This window comes from Rhinolophus sinicus, chromosome 17, assembly GCF_057876585.1.
Source record: "Rhinolophus sinicus isolate RSI-liver-muscle chromosome 17, RSI-T2T, whole genome shotgun sequence".
In the NCBI taxonomy this organism is placed as follows: domain Eukaryota; kingdom Metazoa; phylum Chordata; class Mammalia; order Chiroptera; family Rhinolophidae; genus Rhinolophus; species Rhinolophus sinicus.
This window is the reverse complement of record NC_142517.1, coordinates 51,858,787-51,875,208: the sequence shown is the minus strand read 5'-3', so window position 1 is coordinate 51,875,208 and position 16,422 is coordinate 51,858,787. Positions and strand designations below refer to the sequence as shown.

The 16,422-nt window shown below is 37.5% G+C and overlaps 1 protein-coding gene across 14 annotated transcripts in view; it reads right to left on the bottom strand.

The window, feature by feature from the left end:
- LPP (LIM domain containing preferred translocation partner in lipoma) overlaps nt 1-16,422 on the bottom strand; it is a 652,405-nt gene that overhangs the window by 482,254 nt on the left and 153,729 nt on the right. For all 14 annotated transcript variants that reach the window (XM_019752112.3, XM_019752114.3, XM_019752117.3 and 11 more), the window contains one exon: nt 3,252-3,314. The gene's annotated coding sequence lies outside the window, so the exon portion shown is untranslated. The remainder of the gene's footprint in view (nt 1-3,251; nt 3,315-16,422) is intronic.

Sequence of the window (16,422 nt, the reverse complement as noted above, 5' to 3'; positions counted from 1 at the left end):
CACTACCCCATGGGATTAATGGAGAGGCCCAGAATCTATTTATGTTTTAAGGGCATCTCACATCCCTGGCTTGACACTGGTTTTGCCTGAAAGACAATGGACCTTTAAATATTGGCTTGAGAAAGGATAGTTCATAGAAAGATTTCTCTCCTAAAATAGAGATACAACTATAGAGTCAGAAGAAATAATTCTAATCCAGGATCCGCCACTAATACTTTAGACAAATTTGGATTCCCTCCCTGACCCCCAAATTTCCACTTTTGAAATGGGAGAACTGGTCTAGATTGATTCTTAAAGTCTCCTCTGGCTCTGAGATTGTGACCTCTCCTTACAGGTCAATGACTCAACCTGGAAAAGTCAAACAATAGAACAGGGCCCCACTGATGTTACCAGTGGATGAATTCAACAGATCTTCTAAAAATGAGACCCAGATAATGGAGTAGAGACACATGGGAAAAGATGGATTTTTTTTTTTTTCCTTTCTATCTAGAAACTGGATATTGCTGGAGGTAATTAATGATCAGTGCATAAAATGCCCAATCAGAATGTATATACAATACAAATCACTAACTCTTCTTCTGGTATGTAGGGGAATGGAAAGCTAAATAGAAGAATAACTTTTCACACAGGTTCTCTAGTAGAGTCATAGGGCTTCCCTATGATTTTGGAAAAGTGGCACCAGGAAGGAGAAAGAAATAAAATCACAGATAATAGGACATTTGACTAGAAGTAATGTCCTGATCAACTGATCCTACTCGATCTGTTGTTAGATGCTGAATTGGATCCTGGAGAGGGAAAGTGACCTGCCGAAGGTGGCACAGCCTTAGCTGGAATTAGAATTAGATTGTCATGACTTCCGGTTCACACATAACATAAAGCATAGTGCTTCACTCCCCAAAACAATGATATTTTAACTAGGCAACTAAGGAAATAATGTAATTGATAACTACTGCCTCCACCTCAGAAAACAATAACTGATTAATGTGATTTAAGGTAGACCAGGGGCTGCTTCCATCAAATTGTAATAAACAATTCACTCTAGCAATATAGATAAGTCCATGAGAAGTAATTGGGTATTAGTCATCCTTGCTAATGAATCACCTTGTGGAAAACAGGAATAATCAACGGTTTACAGGAGGCCAGAAGACTGTTCTTGTTCAAGTACAGATCTTGCCTATTAAAGAACATTGGGTATCAGCTCTAAATAGTAAACAGGGTATACCATTTCAAATTCCATGAAGTGCAGCTTTAAATAGATTTGGTTTGGAAATGGGTCAGGGAACACACCACAGTCAGTGGATCAACGTTGAGAGCAGAGAAAAACAATGATTACACTCATTAAATGGGAACCTGTTGACTCATCTACTGTCAAGTCTAATTATTTATTTAAACTGCTATTCTTTTTTCATTACTACCATTGATATCAATTATTACCACAAGATGATTTTAAATCCTGCAGCATTCCCCCAGAATATTTATACCTCCACCTTCCAAAGGTTATTTGAGAAGTTTTCATCCTTCCTTCCCCACCAGCCCCCAACTCCAAAGTATACAGGATGGCTAGATAGATGATAGATAGATAGATGGATAGATAAATGCGGTAGGGAATCCCACTTTCTCAAGAGCAATTTTTCATGACTTTTCAAGGCTTGCTCAAACTTGTCTCTGTAGTTTCAAAGTGGGTTTCAGTGGAAAAGGGAGATGGGAACATAGTTAACCACTTTTCATAGCTTATTCTATTAATATTTAACAATTAGCATTTGGAAAAAAGTTAATATAATAATTGCAGTTTCTAAATGAACAAGTTAGATCTCTGTTTAACAAAGCTATAAAAACCTGTGATATTACATGTCTACCGTACATTCTTTTCTGATATATGTATCCATGAAAAATACATAAAATACATTAGAAAGAAGACTTTTGCAGGGGCATTTTATGGTCTAGAGAGGGACCAAATGATGGGCAGGAGTCATTCTTGTATTTTCAGCCACTACCTTTTCTTACAACCCTTTCTTTTACAATCATGAGAATAAAATCTAAACACCACCAGTGGCTGCTATATCTGGTCTAATTATAGAGGAGTTTTGCAGTCCATGCATCACCCACCTTATTTGCACATGACGTGTTTTTATGTAATGTGTACGGTGAATATTAACTTTGAAAACTGTATTAATGTAACACCATAATTTCCACTTAATTCTAAATTTCTAACTCCTACAAATATGGGGCACTACCGACAAACTTCAATTCTTTCAAAGGTCTGCGTGACAAAAGTCATGTGTACAAATTCACGATCATGGAAATAACATACCAAAGGAATTATCAAAATAGTCAGCAGAACACATGTTTACATTATCTTTATGTGGATATCCAATCTTCCACAAAGTTGTTACTCTACAGATCTTGAAATTAGGAGCCCATAGTGTCTACTTCACCTCTTTTTGCCTAAAACTTCTAAAAGATGACATATTACACAGCAGAGCTAACTTCACACATCAGCTGGTTAGCTGTAGGAGAAAACTCACATTTTAAAAATTTCATAACCAGCATGCTTCCTTCAATTTCTCCCCTCGCCCCCACCCCAGCCTCCATTTTCTTGACAAACTCAAGAAGAATGTATTCTTTTGGGAAGGGCCATGCTCCTTCACACTGGTTCCCCAGGAGAGTGGCATGCAGATATTATGGGTCCTGGGTTTCAAACTAATTCATCTTCTTATTCTTAGGATTGTGGTGTTGTTGTTGTTGTTGTTGTTGTTGTAGCCTTGGATTATGTCTTTTTGAGGTTCTTTGGGGGGGCAGCTAAGAGACGGTGATGGACCTGACTAGTTAAGTTAGGCCCCTTCACAGCCAGGTAACACTGACATCACATTGTAATGAAACACACTCAATCAAGGACCAAGAAACTGAAAGCCCTCCTGCCACATCCTGGGTGGAGATACAAGAAGACAATAGATAAGAACATTCTAGTACATGCCGTAGTATGGAAACTTAAATAACTTATTAAATCTGAATCTTCCATGTGGCCCAGATTTCTGTGCTTTTGGTTAAACCTTAAGGGGTAAGAATTAAAAGGGAAAATTAAATCAAAAGACCTTTAAAAGGAGGGCAATTCACTGTCTTGGCCATTTTTCAGGTTTTGGTGCTCATGAAATGCCTTTGTGTTTCTTCTGTTGGGAGTGAAATCAACCTTGAACATCACTGGCTGAGACGTCTATTAGCATTTCATAAACAGGAAGGTGAGCCTCTCTTACCTCAGCTGATAGCTTTTGGAATGGTCGACGGACACGGGGTTCAGCAAACTGCAATGCTAGTGCCTGTGAATAAAACAGGTGAAAATCATTCTTAGGTACTAAGCTACTTTTCTTTAGAAATAATCATAAGCACTTATATCTATATAATGGTATCTTGTTTTGCAAAACATTTTCACATTCACTATGTCGTTTCAGCCAACGCAAACCTGGAGTGAAGAAGCAGGAAGAGAATATTCTACTCACTTCACAGGTGAGAAAACAGAAACTCATAGAGGAACAGGGAAGATTCGAAGGGAATTAACATCTTTCTCACAATTAACTTCACAAATACCATGTGAAATGGGTATTATTGTCCTCATTTTACAGATGTGAAAACTGCAGTTCAGAAAAGGTAAGTAACGTGCCCAAGACTACACAGTACAATACACGGCAGGGCGCAAGTTTGGATCCTCTGACAGAGTGTTCTCTCCTAGGATATTACACTGGGAAAACACAAAGACAAACAGCTGATTGACTCGATCCACTAGGCTTCGTGGAAGAAGGAAAAATAAAACACAACTCTCTATTTGACTCACATGAGGAAGTAGGACACACACATGGGATTTGGAGCCAGACTTGCCTTCCTCTTATTGATGGCCTGAGGCAAGTTACTGAAACTCTCTGTCAATTTCCCAGTATGTAAATGAAGATTATAATATCTACCTCAGAGCCAAAACTCAGAAAACTCTTTTGGGAAGATTTTCCTCCATTATTTAGTATCTGTAGATATGGACACTGGTGGTATATAAAATGGTAACATTTTTTTTCCTATCGGCCCTTTTTTATATGATCATTGATGTTATAAGCATGCAATGCTAGAGAATATCTCTGGATTGGGTATTTTGTGCCCCAAGTTTTAAACCACAATATTTATCCATGTCAATCTCACATGGCCTCGCCTAACAATAAAAAGCACTGCTGTTCCAAAAGACAACACCTCAAAATTTAAAAATCAAGTGTCTCCTCAACCACCAAATGCAAGAGGCACTGCTTTAGAGGAAAGACGTTCGGGTGTATCTCAAGTCCTTTTAAAGTTTGTACCTATATCGTGCCTTACGTTCAGAGATATGGCATTTCCAACAGGACTACAACAAAGAAATTTAATACAATGGATGGATTTATTTAGAAATGTAAGACCTCTGGGAAGTTTTAGTACTATATTCCATTTTCACATAGGACTCAAATCAGATTAAGAATAGAAGAACATGATTAATAAGATACCCTATAATAAATTCTTATCACATGCCACCAAAATCCAAACATTAATCATCCTTGAACATTATACTTGATAGTGTGAAAAATATTGCATGATCACTTTATCTCAAATCATGCTCAATAAAACCCCAATGAGACCTTTTTATCCAATTTTACCAATAAGGAAACCAAACTTCAAAGATCACGTGGGTAATATAGAACAAATAAAAATGTAACCTTGCATCTTGACACCAAAACCAGTGAGGACCCTCCTATTACATAATGCAGCCTCCTATGCTCTATTTGGAGGGAAAGGGAAAACAAGTATATACCATATAAAATTCAACTGTCAAGGCACCAAAGCACAGTGAGTATTCAGTCCTGCTTTCCACACAAGTGAAAGGAGAGAGAGAAGACTTCACATCTGTGGTCTAACCAGAAAGAGACACATTACTAAGCTGATACAGGAGTGTTTCATACAGGGTTACCATGAACACTTTTTCAGCTCTCCCCAGTGAAGTTTCAGAGATGCAACATCCTTGGCTAGCTCTCAAAACACAAACCACAGAAACAACAGAAGTTGGCACTGTTAAATTTTCGCAAGGGGGCCTTCATCATTAAGTCTCATCTTAAGCAGTAGAAAAGCTGAAGTCTTGCAGCTATAAAGTTCACCAGCTCTCTTCACCTGACTGAAATGTCCTGTGCCCTTAGTCAGTCCTGAGAACTTCCTAATGCACCTGAGTTCTCCACTAGACCCATAAAGACATCTGGGACAAGTGACAAATCCCACTCTAGTGTCTTGGTAATGAAGCCAGTCATCCTTGGCTGCCTTTTGTATGTTATGCCTGTTGACCCAGAACCAGTCAGGTCTGCATCCTTTGTCAAATCGCCCATCCTCTCCCTAGAAAAATGTTCTCATCTCCAGGAGCAATTTCAACCAAAAATAAACCTGTATAATCAACCTCTAACTTACAAAATATCAACCTATTAATTAGAATCTATAAAAAAGCAAGACTCACCGAACCTAACTAGGACCGATATAAAATAATTGATAATCTCGACTGTATTTTGGGGAAAACAGAGCGAACAAATGAAGCCAGGAAAAGAAAAAAGAGAGTGGAAAGAAAAATAATGGGGAATAAGGCGTGTGTGTGTGTGGGGGGGGGGAGCAGAAAAGAATAAAAGGATATGAAAAAAATAAAAAAAGCAGAAAGGCCTGTTTCAACAAGTTTTCACAAACCATAGTGTCTTTTGAATGAACCACTGCACCCTAGGACAATTTTTAAGCAACATTACTCTAGGACGATGATGCTAACGTGATGAACAAAAATTCCAACTAATCGCTAAGGCCAATGTAAAGATGCCTCTTAATACGAGACATTGTACAAGTGCTACAACACAAATGGGAAATATGACAGAGCCTGTTAAAACTCCCACTAATCCCATAAAATGGGTAATTCTTTAGCCCTGTGGTCCTCGATGATCCTTCTGAATAGGAGGCGTTGTCTTGAAAAGAACACCTGCAGGAGGATCGAGGGCCTGGGTTCTGCTCTTAGCGCTGGAATTCCCAAATCTTTTGAAGAAGTTGTATGAAATAGACATTTTTCTGTGTCTCTTTTCAGAGGTTTGATCATGGATATCCCTAAACCACTGTGAAAAGGCCAGGAATTATTTTGTCTTGACTTCGTGTATTTTGGTAAGTTTTACATGGTGGTGAAGGTAGTGGTAAAAGGATTACTTATGCTAAGATTTGCTTACATTAAACAATGTCACAATTTTAGGCATGATTAGGACATCGGTCCCCCAAAACAACTGAAATGTTAGATTAGGCCAAAGGCATTCGATGACAAACATGGAACGTCCTCCATTGCCATCATCAAAACCCGTATGAAGAACATTTTTAAATGCACTCTCCCACCCGCCACCCTAAGATACTTATCAAGAATACAACATATTCCATGTCTTATGAATGATTTGGTTGTCTCATTAAAGTAATGTTTGCCAGTATTTAATTGCTTCCCTCCCTGATTTTAATTTCCTCACCTGTCAGCATCTATCAGAGGCACTAAAATCTTCTGACATGATGGCTGATTGTGTTGAAATTAATCAGATTTTTGAAAAGTAAATTGCTTTGGCCTAAAGGTAATGCTCAACTTCTTCATGTGATATTTATAAGGGTTCTATCACAGGATCTTACAATCAAGAAATTAAATGAGAGGCTTTAGAAATCCTAAGCAAAAATATCAGCAGTATTTTTAAAAATCAATCAACAATACAGCACTTGCCAGCAGTCATTTTGAGGTAAACATATGAGAGTAAAGCATGAAGCTACCTCAGAAAGTTTGGAGAAACAGGTGAAAAATAATTAAGCTGAACTACCTTGTTTTCAGTAGCTAGCAATCTAGTCACTCAAACAGTGCATTATGCATTTGCAACTGTGACCAGTTATACACATTGCTCTCACAGAGATGAATGATTTTACTTTTCAACCCAGTGAAGTAAAATTGGTGCTATTGCTAGTAAGAGTAGCAATATTACCATGTGACAAATGACAAAGCTGAGGCAAAGGGTAGTAAAGGAACTCTTTCCTAGACATCCAGTTATGAGCAGAACTGATCTTGTGATCTAAAAATCAGAACAACATGATTACTGTGGAATAAAGAGAGAAAAACTATTTGCAAATCCTCCATATATAATTATTCAGTGCCAACTCTTCTGGTATTATCTATCAGTAATGGTGCTTAAGACACTCAGGAAAACTACAAGCACTAAGCTGTTCTATAAGAAGTAAATGAAATGTAGGCTACAGAAAGACTTTCTAACGTGTCCTACCATTGTGAGATTACTTTTATGTGTATATATGTTAGTATTCCTACTTTGGAATATGGGTACACGCATTCGTTCAATAATTAGTTTCCAAAGTGAGTCTATAATATCATGACACCTATCTTTCAGTTATTCTGCTGGTTCCAAGGCCCCTAAACAGAAGAATAAAAAATGTTACATACATGCAATTAGGTTTAGGGGGTAGGGGGAGTCTAGGGCAACACATGGAATTTATAAGTTGGTTTTTACAAATTTGGCATTACAGCTGAATGTTACCAAATATTAATATGGGTCTTATTTTTCCAGTAGACTCTGAGCTCCTACTTAATTAACGTTTAAGCATCTCCCCTGCTGCGAAGCTTTTCCTGACCCAGAAATATTTGGTGAAGCAGCCTTTCTGAACACTACCTTAAGGACTGGATCACTAAAATCATCACACTGTCTTATTACTTTTGTTTGTGTTCTTTGAAGAGAGAAACCTTGTTTAACTCAGTTTCTTGAATCCAATACCCAAATCCAGAATCTGGTTCTTAGTAGGTACTCAAGAAAATGTTAATCGTACGAATGCATGAACAAATGAAAAAAGCATTCTGTGTAATTCCTATAGCATTTAGCTCAAAGCATGCCATATAAGAAATGTTTAGTAAATGTTGGTTGAATAGAAATTAATTGAACATTTAACTTCAAACATATACTGTTCAACTAAATGATTATAATAGCTACTGAGTAAGTGAGGGGTTCAGCAGGGAGTTAAGTAACCTGCAATGGCCCATTCATACTTAACTCACATTAAACTTAGTTAAAAAATGTTTTTCACATAAAGAACAATAAAGGCTGGAGTTATGAGTAGAAATGTAGGCAGGAGTTGAGAAAATGTATGTAGTGAAAACCAGTACTTATCAAGAAAACTATGTTAAGGTCTAGATACAAAGTTACAAAATAAAAGGAAAAATAAATCTAGAGATAATAGGATGTTTTAAGATTATGGGTATGAATAAAATCCAAAAGAGAGAGAAAAAGAGAGAAAGGAGGGAGAAATCAAAAAATGAATTCTAAAAACCAAGTTATGTGTGTGAAAAAGAAAAATCATTGGATAGATAAAAAACTAAAGAGTTCATCAAAATCAAAGTAATACTAAACACACTATTTTTCTGTAACTGAGCTAAGAATTTTATATACTTTAATCCTTAAAAATAGTCTTAGACAATATTATTATATCCATTTTGCATTGAGTAAACTAAGGCTTAGAAAGATTAAATAATCTTATCAAGGTCACACACCAAATAAGTTATGATACTAGTATATAGTGTATGTATTGCAGCCTTTAGATCCAGAAACTTACACTGTTCCCAGTATCTAACAGAGAAAACAGTGGGCTTAAACAAGAGCTTTAGAGTTGAATTGCACTCTAGACAGTGATGTGGAAATAGGGAAAGCATAAAAAACATGAACATGCAAACCTTTTTAAACCCTGGGATGTAAGTAGTAAGAAAAAGACTGAAGGAGGAAAGGGATGGGGGAATTAAAGCTATCTTCGAGTATCTGAGGCTGTGTCATGGACAAGCCATACTGTATTTGTGCAAAAATATTCAATGTTCAAACTACTAGCGTTGAGACTATGGAAACTCCAGCTTCAGAGCAATGCAAAGAAGAACTTTGCAGATGAAGCTGTCCAGCCATAGAAGAAACTGCCTCACAAAGAACTGGAAATGTTCAGGTACATGTTAAATGGCCATCTGTCAGGGAAGGCATGTGTGACATTCTGGCAGTGGGAGGGACTCTGCATTAAAAGATGGACCACTGCGGTTGTGTGTTTCAGAGATTTAGATGCCGAATATGAAGAGATTAAACAACAGCTCAGCTTTCTAGACAAACATTTAAAGAATGCACTTGGAAGAAGAAACCACTGGATAAACATAACATTCGCTCAATACATTGATGGAGGGCCTACAACGTGCCAAGCAGAGGCCTGTCCCCATGTTCCAGGAAACTCAGACGAGGAGGCAAAAACACATTTTTGAAGAGGTAGAACAGAATTCCTGCTAGGCAATTTGGGCCTAATAAACAGCGAGGAAACATCATAATTAGAAACCTAAGAAAGAAAGTAAAAAAAAAAAAACACAGAATGGTACTCAAGTACCTAGGCAGGAAATATTAGATTTGTGGAAAGAAAAGGAAGTCACTGAAGGTCTAGGTTTAGGGAAGAGCTAATGTATAGGGATGACCAAAGGTAAAACCTGATTCTACTTTTGGGTAACAAAGACCGACACAGAGAAAGAATCAGAAGAATGTTAGAAAACAGAATGTAACTCAAAAAGCTCACAGGTAAGGGAAAGCAATCAAATGTTGGATGAGAAATAGGAAAAAAAGGAGACCTTGCAAAAGAACATCTAGCTTATTTGAAAATGAGACAACAATACATTTGAGAGCCTGTAAGCCTACTTTCAAAGTTTTCCAGATTTACTCACTTCCATACACTGCAACCGCTCTCAAGACCCAGCCCCCCAAATAGCTACTCTAACACAAGAGAGAGGTGTTAAAGAGAAAATATATTATGTGGGTCCAGTTCTGTTGCCTTTCTCAGCATTCTTCACTATGATTTCACAGTCTGACCAGTATTTACTAAAGAAAACAAATCCCATAAAATGTAACATAAGCAAAGGCAAAGTTAAGAGTAAATTTTATTAGGTAATCTCTCTCCCTCCCACAGGGAAGATAAAAGGGCAGCTTTATTTTGGTGATGGCAGTGCGGGAGGGGTGTCCAATAAGATAACTTGTAGTAATATGAAAGATAATGGTTGTGTGTACAATTTCCCTTCCTGTAACTTTTAACTAATCTAAGTGAAGAAGGAAGTGGCTGCTTCAACTCAAACTCACCGATTCTTTTTTCCCATTGGAATTCTAAACAGAAAAATGAACAAGCAGTCAACTCCTCCTTCAACTTCTCCACCTTGGCTAAGACAAAGCATGTTCTGTTTTAAAAGGCAGCAGTGGTTACTGCTGAAAAGCACAGAGCAGTGGTGCAGTGGTGGGTGCAGAGTAGGGAAAATATGCAAAGGGTTTAATACACAAAAAATATGGAAAACTTTCCAAATAAGTTCAATAATTATATGTAGTCAGCATCACCATATTCACAAAAGAAGTTCAGAAACATCTACCTTGAAATTCTTGAAACTAAAACCCGAAATCAAAAGGGGGGGGGGGAGAGAGAGAGAGAGAGAGATACATTAATAATTTTTTTGTTCCAGTGCTGCCCCTAACTAGTGCTGTTGTGTTCCGTAGGTCTTTTCCAGCTCTCGTCTCCTATAAAATGAAAGTATGGATTAGATCAGTAGCTCTCAATGTCCACAAACATGCAGCGGGGCCTCTAGACCTTTTCAAGGGTCTGCAAGTTCATACTACTACTAAGATGTGATGAGCCTTTTTCAGTGTGTTGACATTTGCCCCAATGGGGAGAAATCGATAGTAGGCAAAAATGGCTAGAGTTTTAACTTGTATCAAGGTAGTAGCACTGAAATGTATTGATAGTAATTTCACCACCGGACACCCATAATAAAGAGAAGGAAAAGGCAGTTTCACTTAAGACTGTCCTTAGTATATTAAAAATTATTAAATCTCAGTCCTTGAATACATATCTTTTTAAATATTCTGTGTGATGAAATAGTAAGTATGCATAAGCACTTCTGCTGAATCCCAAACTGCAATGGTTGTCTCCAACAAATGTACTTTTGTGATTATTTGAATTAAGAGCTGAACTATCAGCTCTTTGAATGGAACACCATTTTTATTTGAAAGAATGACTGACAAACTACAGTTATTCAGATGGGTTTTGCTGGATATTTTCTGAAAAATAAACCAAGAGAGACTACTATTTCAAGAAAAACAACTAACAGTCTGTGTTGCCAATGACAAAATTAAAGTTTTAAAGTGAAAATTAGAATTTTGAAAATCTTGTATCTACTATTATATATGTGATATCCTCCTAATACTTAAAATGTGCTATTGATGAAATTAGTAGTAATATCAAAGATATATGCATTTTTTTATGTTATAGAATAAAACATCAACATTTGGAAGATCTACATAACTCAGTGAACTAATATTGTTTAATCAATGAAGATGTTACAAAATTCATTCAAAGTGATAACTAGACCAATGGATTTTAATATAACAGTTTCATAAAAAAGTTTACTGATTACAGATTTCACATTATAATTGAACTTTAGAAAACTACCACTTGTCAAGTTTTGGTGTAGTGTCAAAGAAGAAAATCCACAATTACCTCCTTTTTCCTTCCTTTTCCATCCTTTCTGGAAATCTTTTTCTGGATTTTTTTCACAAACTAATCAAAACACATATCATAACAAATCAAAATTAGAAGTGAGAATCCCGTTGCCACTTTTCTCACTGACTTTTTTTTTTTTTGCTTTGTTTTGTTTTGTTTTTATATCAATGTTTTGCATTTAAAAATATATTTTTATTTGCTTTAATTTCTAACAAGATAAGTATCATTAGTATAACTCACACGAACAAAAACTCATATTTAAGAGTGTAAAGAGGTCCTGAGACCAAACAACCGGGCTAGATGGGATTTACTCGTATGTGTGCTCCTTTCCTGTTTAGTACTAATGTCCTTTGGTTCTAAACAAATAGGGAAGACACAGATTGACTGTGCTCTACTTTCAAATCCTGCTACCTGTTTATCTTTATGTAGCTGCCACTTCAGTGAGAATTGGGAAACACTGAAACATCTGTATGACTTTACCCTGGAGCAGGCCATTAGCTAGTCAACAAATATTTATTGTGTGTCTTCTATGGGGCGGCACTGATACTTAGAGCATCTGGATCAGAATCTAGTCTCTACTACTAACTGAGGTGTACTCTTGGTCAAGATACAAAATCTCTCTGAACCAGTTGCTTTCATATAAAATGAGAATGACAATAGAACCTACATCATAAGATTAATGTGTAGCGCCAGTGAAATGATCCATTAAAGAGCTTACTATACACAGTGCTTAGCATATAATAAAAACTCAGTAAACCTTACTCATTGTTTTTATAACTAGGATGTCTCTTACCATCATTTGCAATATACATGGAAGAAATAAAGACAGTTTAACCATTTTATTAAAGGTTCAAAATCTATCCCAGATGCTGAAGCACTTAGCTCCATAAAAATAGAGAAGCAAAAGTGTCCCGGCGTACCTGTTTCTCACCTCAAGGGCAGATTACCTGTCTTTGGCCAGGAATGAAATCAGGGTTGTAATAATGACCCAGCCACTGCATAAATTCCTAAACTTTCTGTGGTCAAATAAGCAAGCAGTTCATACTCAACATCATTCTTAGCACTGTGGTGACAAGACAAAGGACCACAGAAAAGTGAGGATTCAAACCAACTTCCTTATTAGACAAGAGAGAAGACTTTTACTTTTACTTTGTTTGGACAAACAGTTGTGTTCGTTTTACTTCTTTACTCCATTTAATTTAAAACCCAGAAGGATGAGGTTGGGGAAAAAATAAGGATGCTTTTCAATCCAAGGTCAGACCATAAAAACGAACAACAACAAAAAAAAGTCCTCAAATTTTTAAGACTAGATTACAAGTGGGAGAGAGGGTCCTTGATAAATTTATTTAGATTAAACATAATATAATCTGGAGGAATAGATGCATACACACTTACCTACAACTTCTTTATAAAGATATAAAGGAATTAATCATTAAACTAGTTATACTGGTAAGACCCAATTTCATTTTTAAAGGAAAAAAACATGTCACTTTTACTTCACGTTATTTCATCAACTCTAAGTACAACCACCTCAAATGTCAATATCTTACTATCCTGGTAAGACTTTTACTCTGATTTAATAGAATGATGTAAGTTATACTTCCAGAATAATGTATAGAAATGATCATGCCCCCTTAACAGCACTTGGATCTTCAATCAGGAAATTCAATTTTAGCTGCAAAACTATGTTTTGGCAAAAGTGCAATTGAACTCAGTGTACTTGTCACATTTCTAAATATACTCTGGTCACCATGACAACAAGGGAGACTGATGGATTGCTTAAAAGAGTACGGTATATTTAATTGTCAGCATTTTAAACTGACTCAGAAAAATGCTGTGTGATAGGTCTACTCACCATGGTTACTGCCGGCTAACTCCATGATAATAAAAGGTTCACATATGCACATCGACAACGTGCGCAAGAGAACGTAAAATCAGAAGGCCTTGTATTTTCCATCATACCGAATGCCCAACTTAAGGCTTTTGAAAGGACTTGTTCACATTCAGGTGCCACTCAAAAACCTCTCTCCCAGATGGGTCCCAGTCTGCCTTTGCTCGATGGTCACTAGAGCAGATTCCAAATCCTTAATCAGATTCCAAAGCTTGCTCTCTCCCTTAGACTAAAAATCAAGATGAACTTAAGGTTATGGTCTCTTGGAACATGTCTGGAATAAGGGATGAGAGAAACTCTTTGTTCTTTCCTTCCATGTAGAACTGTTCTCAAATGATAATCTTCTGGATCCATTCATTCCCTAAACAACCACTTCCTGAGTGAGCACCTTTCCCCTGCCAGGCAATCTTCTACAAGCTAGGAATATAGTGGCAACAACCAGACATGGTCCCCACCGTTGGGGAGCTGACATCCTCAGACAACAGGAAGACAAAGATACAAATAAATAATCCATTACAGAGGGGAAGGGGGGAAGAGGGTGGTAGATGAGGGTAAAGGGGATCAAATATATGGTGATGGAAGGAGAACTGACTCTGGGTGGTGAACACACAATAGGATTTATAGGTGATGTAATACAGAATTGTACACCTGAAATCTATGTTAACTTTACTAACCATTGTCACCCCAATAAACTTGAATTAAAAAAATAATAATCCATTAAAGAGAATGAAATAATCCCAATGAACTCGCCCATTAGACCTGACTCTATACAGTGCCTAGTACAGAGTATGCACCCAGCAAATCTTCATCATTATTGTAACTAAGATATCTCTCAGCAAAATAGTTTGTAATGTATATAAGGTAAACAAAGATATACTAACCATGCTTTCAGAAAACCACAAGTATTACATAAAATATAAAACAAGATAAAGGGAAAGGGTGATAAGAAGGCAAGAGGTGCTACTTTAATCTGTGCTACTTTAGCTACAGATTAAGGAAGATCTCTCTGACATGACATCTGTACTGAGCCTTGGATGATGAGTCCAAGCCAGCCATATATAGAATCAAAGGAAAGTCAGGTGGTAATAAACTTGGTTTATACACAGGACAAAAGAAAGGCCAGTATGTCTGTAGCTTACTGAGTGAAGTGGTTAGGGGTGAGAGATAAAGGAGAAGACATGGTCTATATATCAGAGCCTTGCAGGCCACTAAAGAGTCTTTCAAATGTTTCAAGATACCTGGAAAACCACTGTATGGTGAGGGTGTGATATGATTCAATTAACAATTTTAGATCTTTCCATGTGGTATGAAGGGCCACAAGGAGAAAGCCTAAAAATATAGAGCCCATTTCAGAGACTCTATTGCCAAGTTAAGGTAAGGCATGATGACTTGGATTGAGTCACTATACTCCTACTGCATTTGCCTTACACAGCCCCATGCTTACCCTCTCAACCACCTCTTGCAGAAGAGCTGATGAGAGCAATCACAATCAGGAAATATTCTGGAGGCAGAACACACACTCACTGGCCAACTATGGACTCTGAGCAAGGGTGATAGCAAAATGAGTTAGACGAAGGCCCACAGCATGATGGGAAACATGCCCCATGATTCAGCAGGTCTGAGGGGGGGCTTGATGCTGCATTTCTAGCAAGCTGTGAGGCTTGACAGTGATCTTGCTGCTCCATGAGTCACACTTTGAGAACCAGTGGTATAGGAGAGTCTGGAGGCAGGAACACCAATGGAGCAGTAGGCAGTAAGAGCTTGGCTTTAGGTTGGTAATAGGTGAGAGGGAGGAAATCCAAAAGATGTAGCAAAAAACAAACTATCTTAAGAGTTGAGGACAAATAATCCATTAGTGAAAATAAAAAAGAAGATGGTGGAATTGATTCCAAGTTTTCTTTAACGACATTACTTAATCTACAGATCGTTTCTATCTATCTAATGCAAAGCACTTTCACAAGTCATATTTCCTGTAGTGATGGTTTATACCTATCAGACAAGGCAAAGGAAATGATTGTGGTTACAGATAATAATAACAACAACGCCAATCGTTTATTGAGAACTTATTCTGTACCAGGCACATTACAACATACATTATCTACAATTCCGACAATAATCCTATTCCTATTTCACAGATGACAAAACTAATATTCAGAGACATTATGTAGCTCATCCAAAAACACTCCTGCTTCACTGGATGCAAACCCAGGAATGGACCCTAAAATCAATGACCATCACCTCCATTCTGCCTAAGAAGTTGCGTCTATAGAATTAACTGCCCACTTAGGGCATTCATCCTCAAAATCAGGGTTCCCTTTAGAAACCTGACTAAGCTTTTCCAAGTGGCAAAACTTGATCCATGGACTCTAGGAGCACAGGAGTGAAGTCCCTACAGCCACGTGGCAGGTTTGTAGCAGAATTGTGACTCATTTCATACCCTCACAAAACAAACATGGTGTTTCTATGCTCATGCTCAGAGTCACATGTTCTGTACAGCCCCATGCCTACCCTCTTAACTTTACTCTGCTTTTCCTTTGTACTTTGTTCTGCCCAGAGAGTAACTGGCTCTCTACACAGTGATGCATTTAGAGTGAGGATGTGAGAAAGAGGCCGTCGTTTGTGAAGATGCATGGTGAACGGTAGTGGATATTGACAAGGCATCAGTAGGTAAGAAAGATGAGCTTACACGTTCCCCCAGCCCAGGAAGTGGGTAAGAAATGAGCCACAAGATCTTCCTTCTAGTCACCCACACTGTGCTTTCCCAGGATGATTCACAGGTATGGCTCCACGGACCTGACAAAAAGGACCATCATCAGAAAGATAAAAGGATGTTTTTATGCCTGCTCTCTTTTTTTTTATTTGTTCCTTCTTGAGTAATAACTATTAATTGTGCTATGCGGGCAGTACAGAGATGAGTCTACCGGGAAGCCAGCACA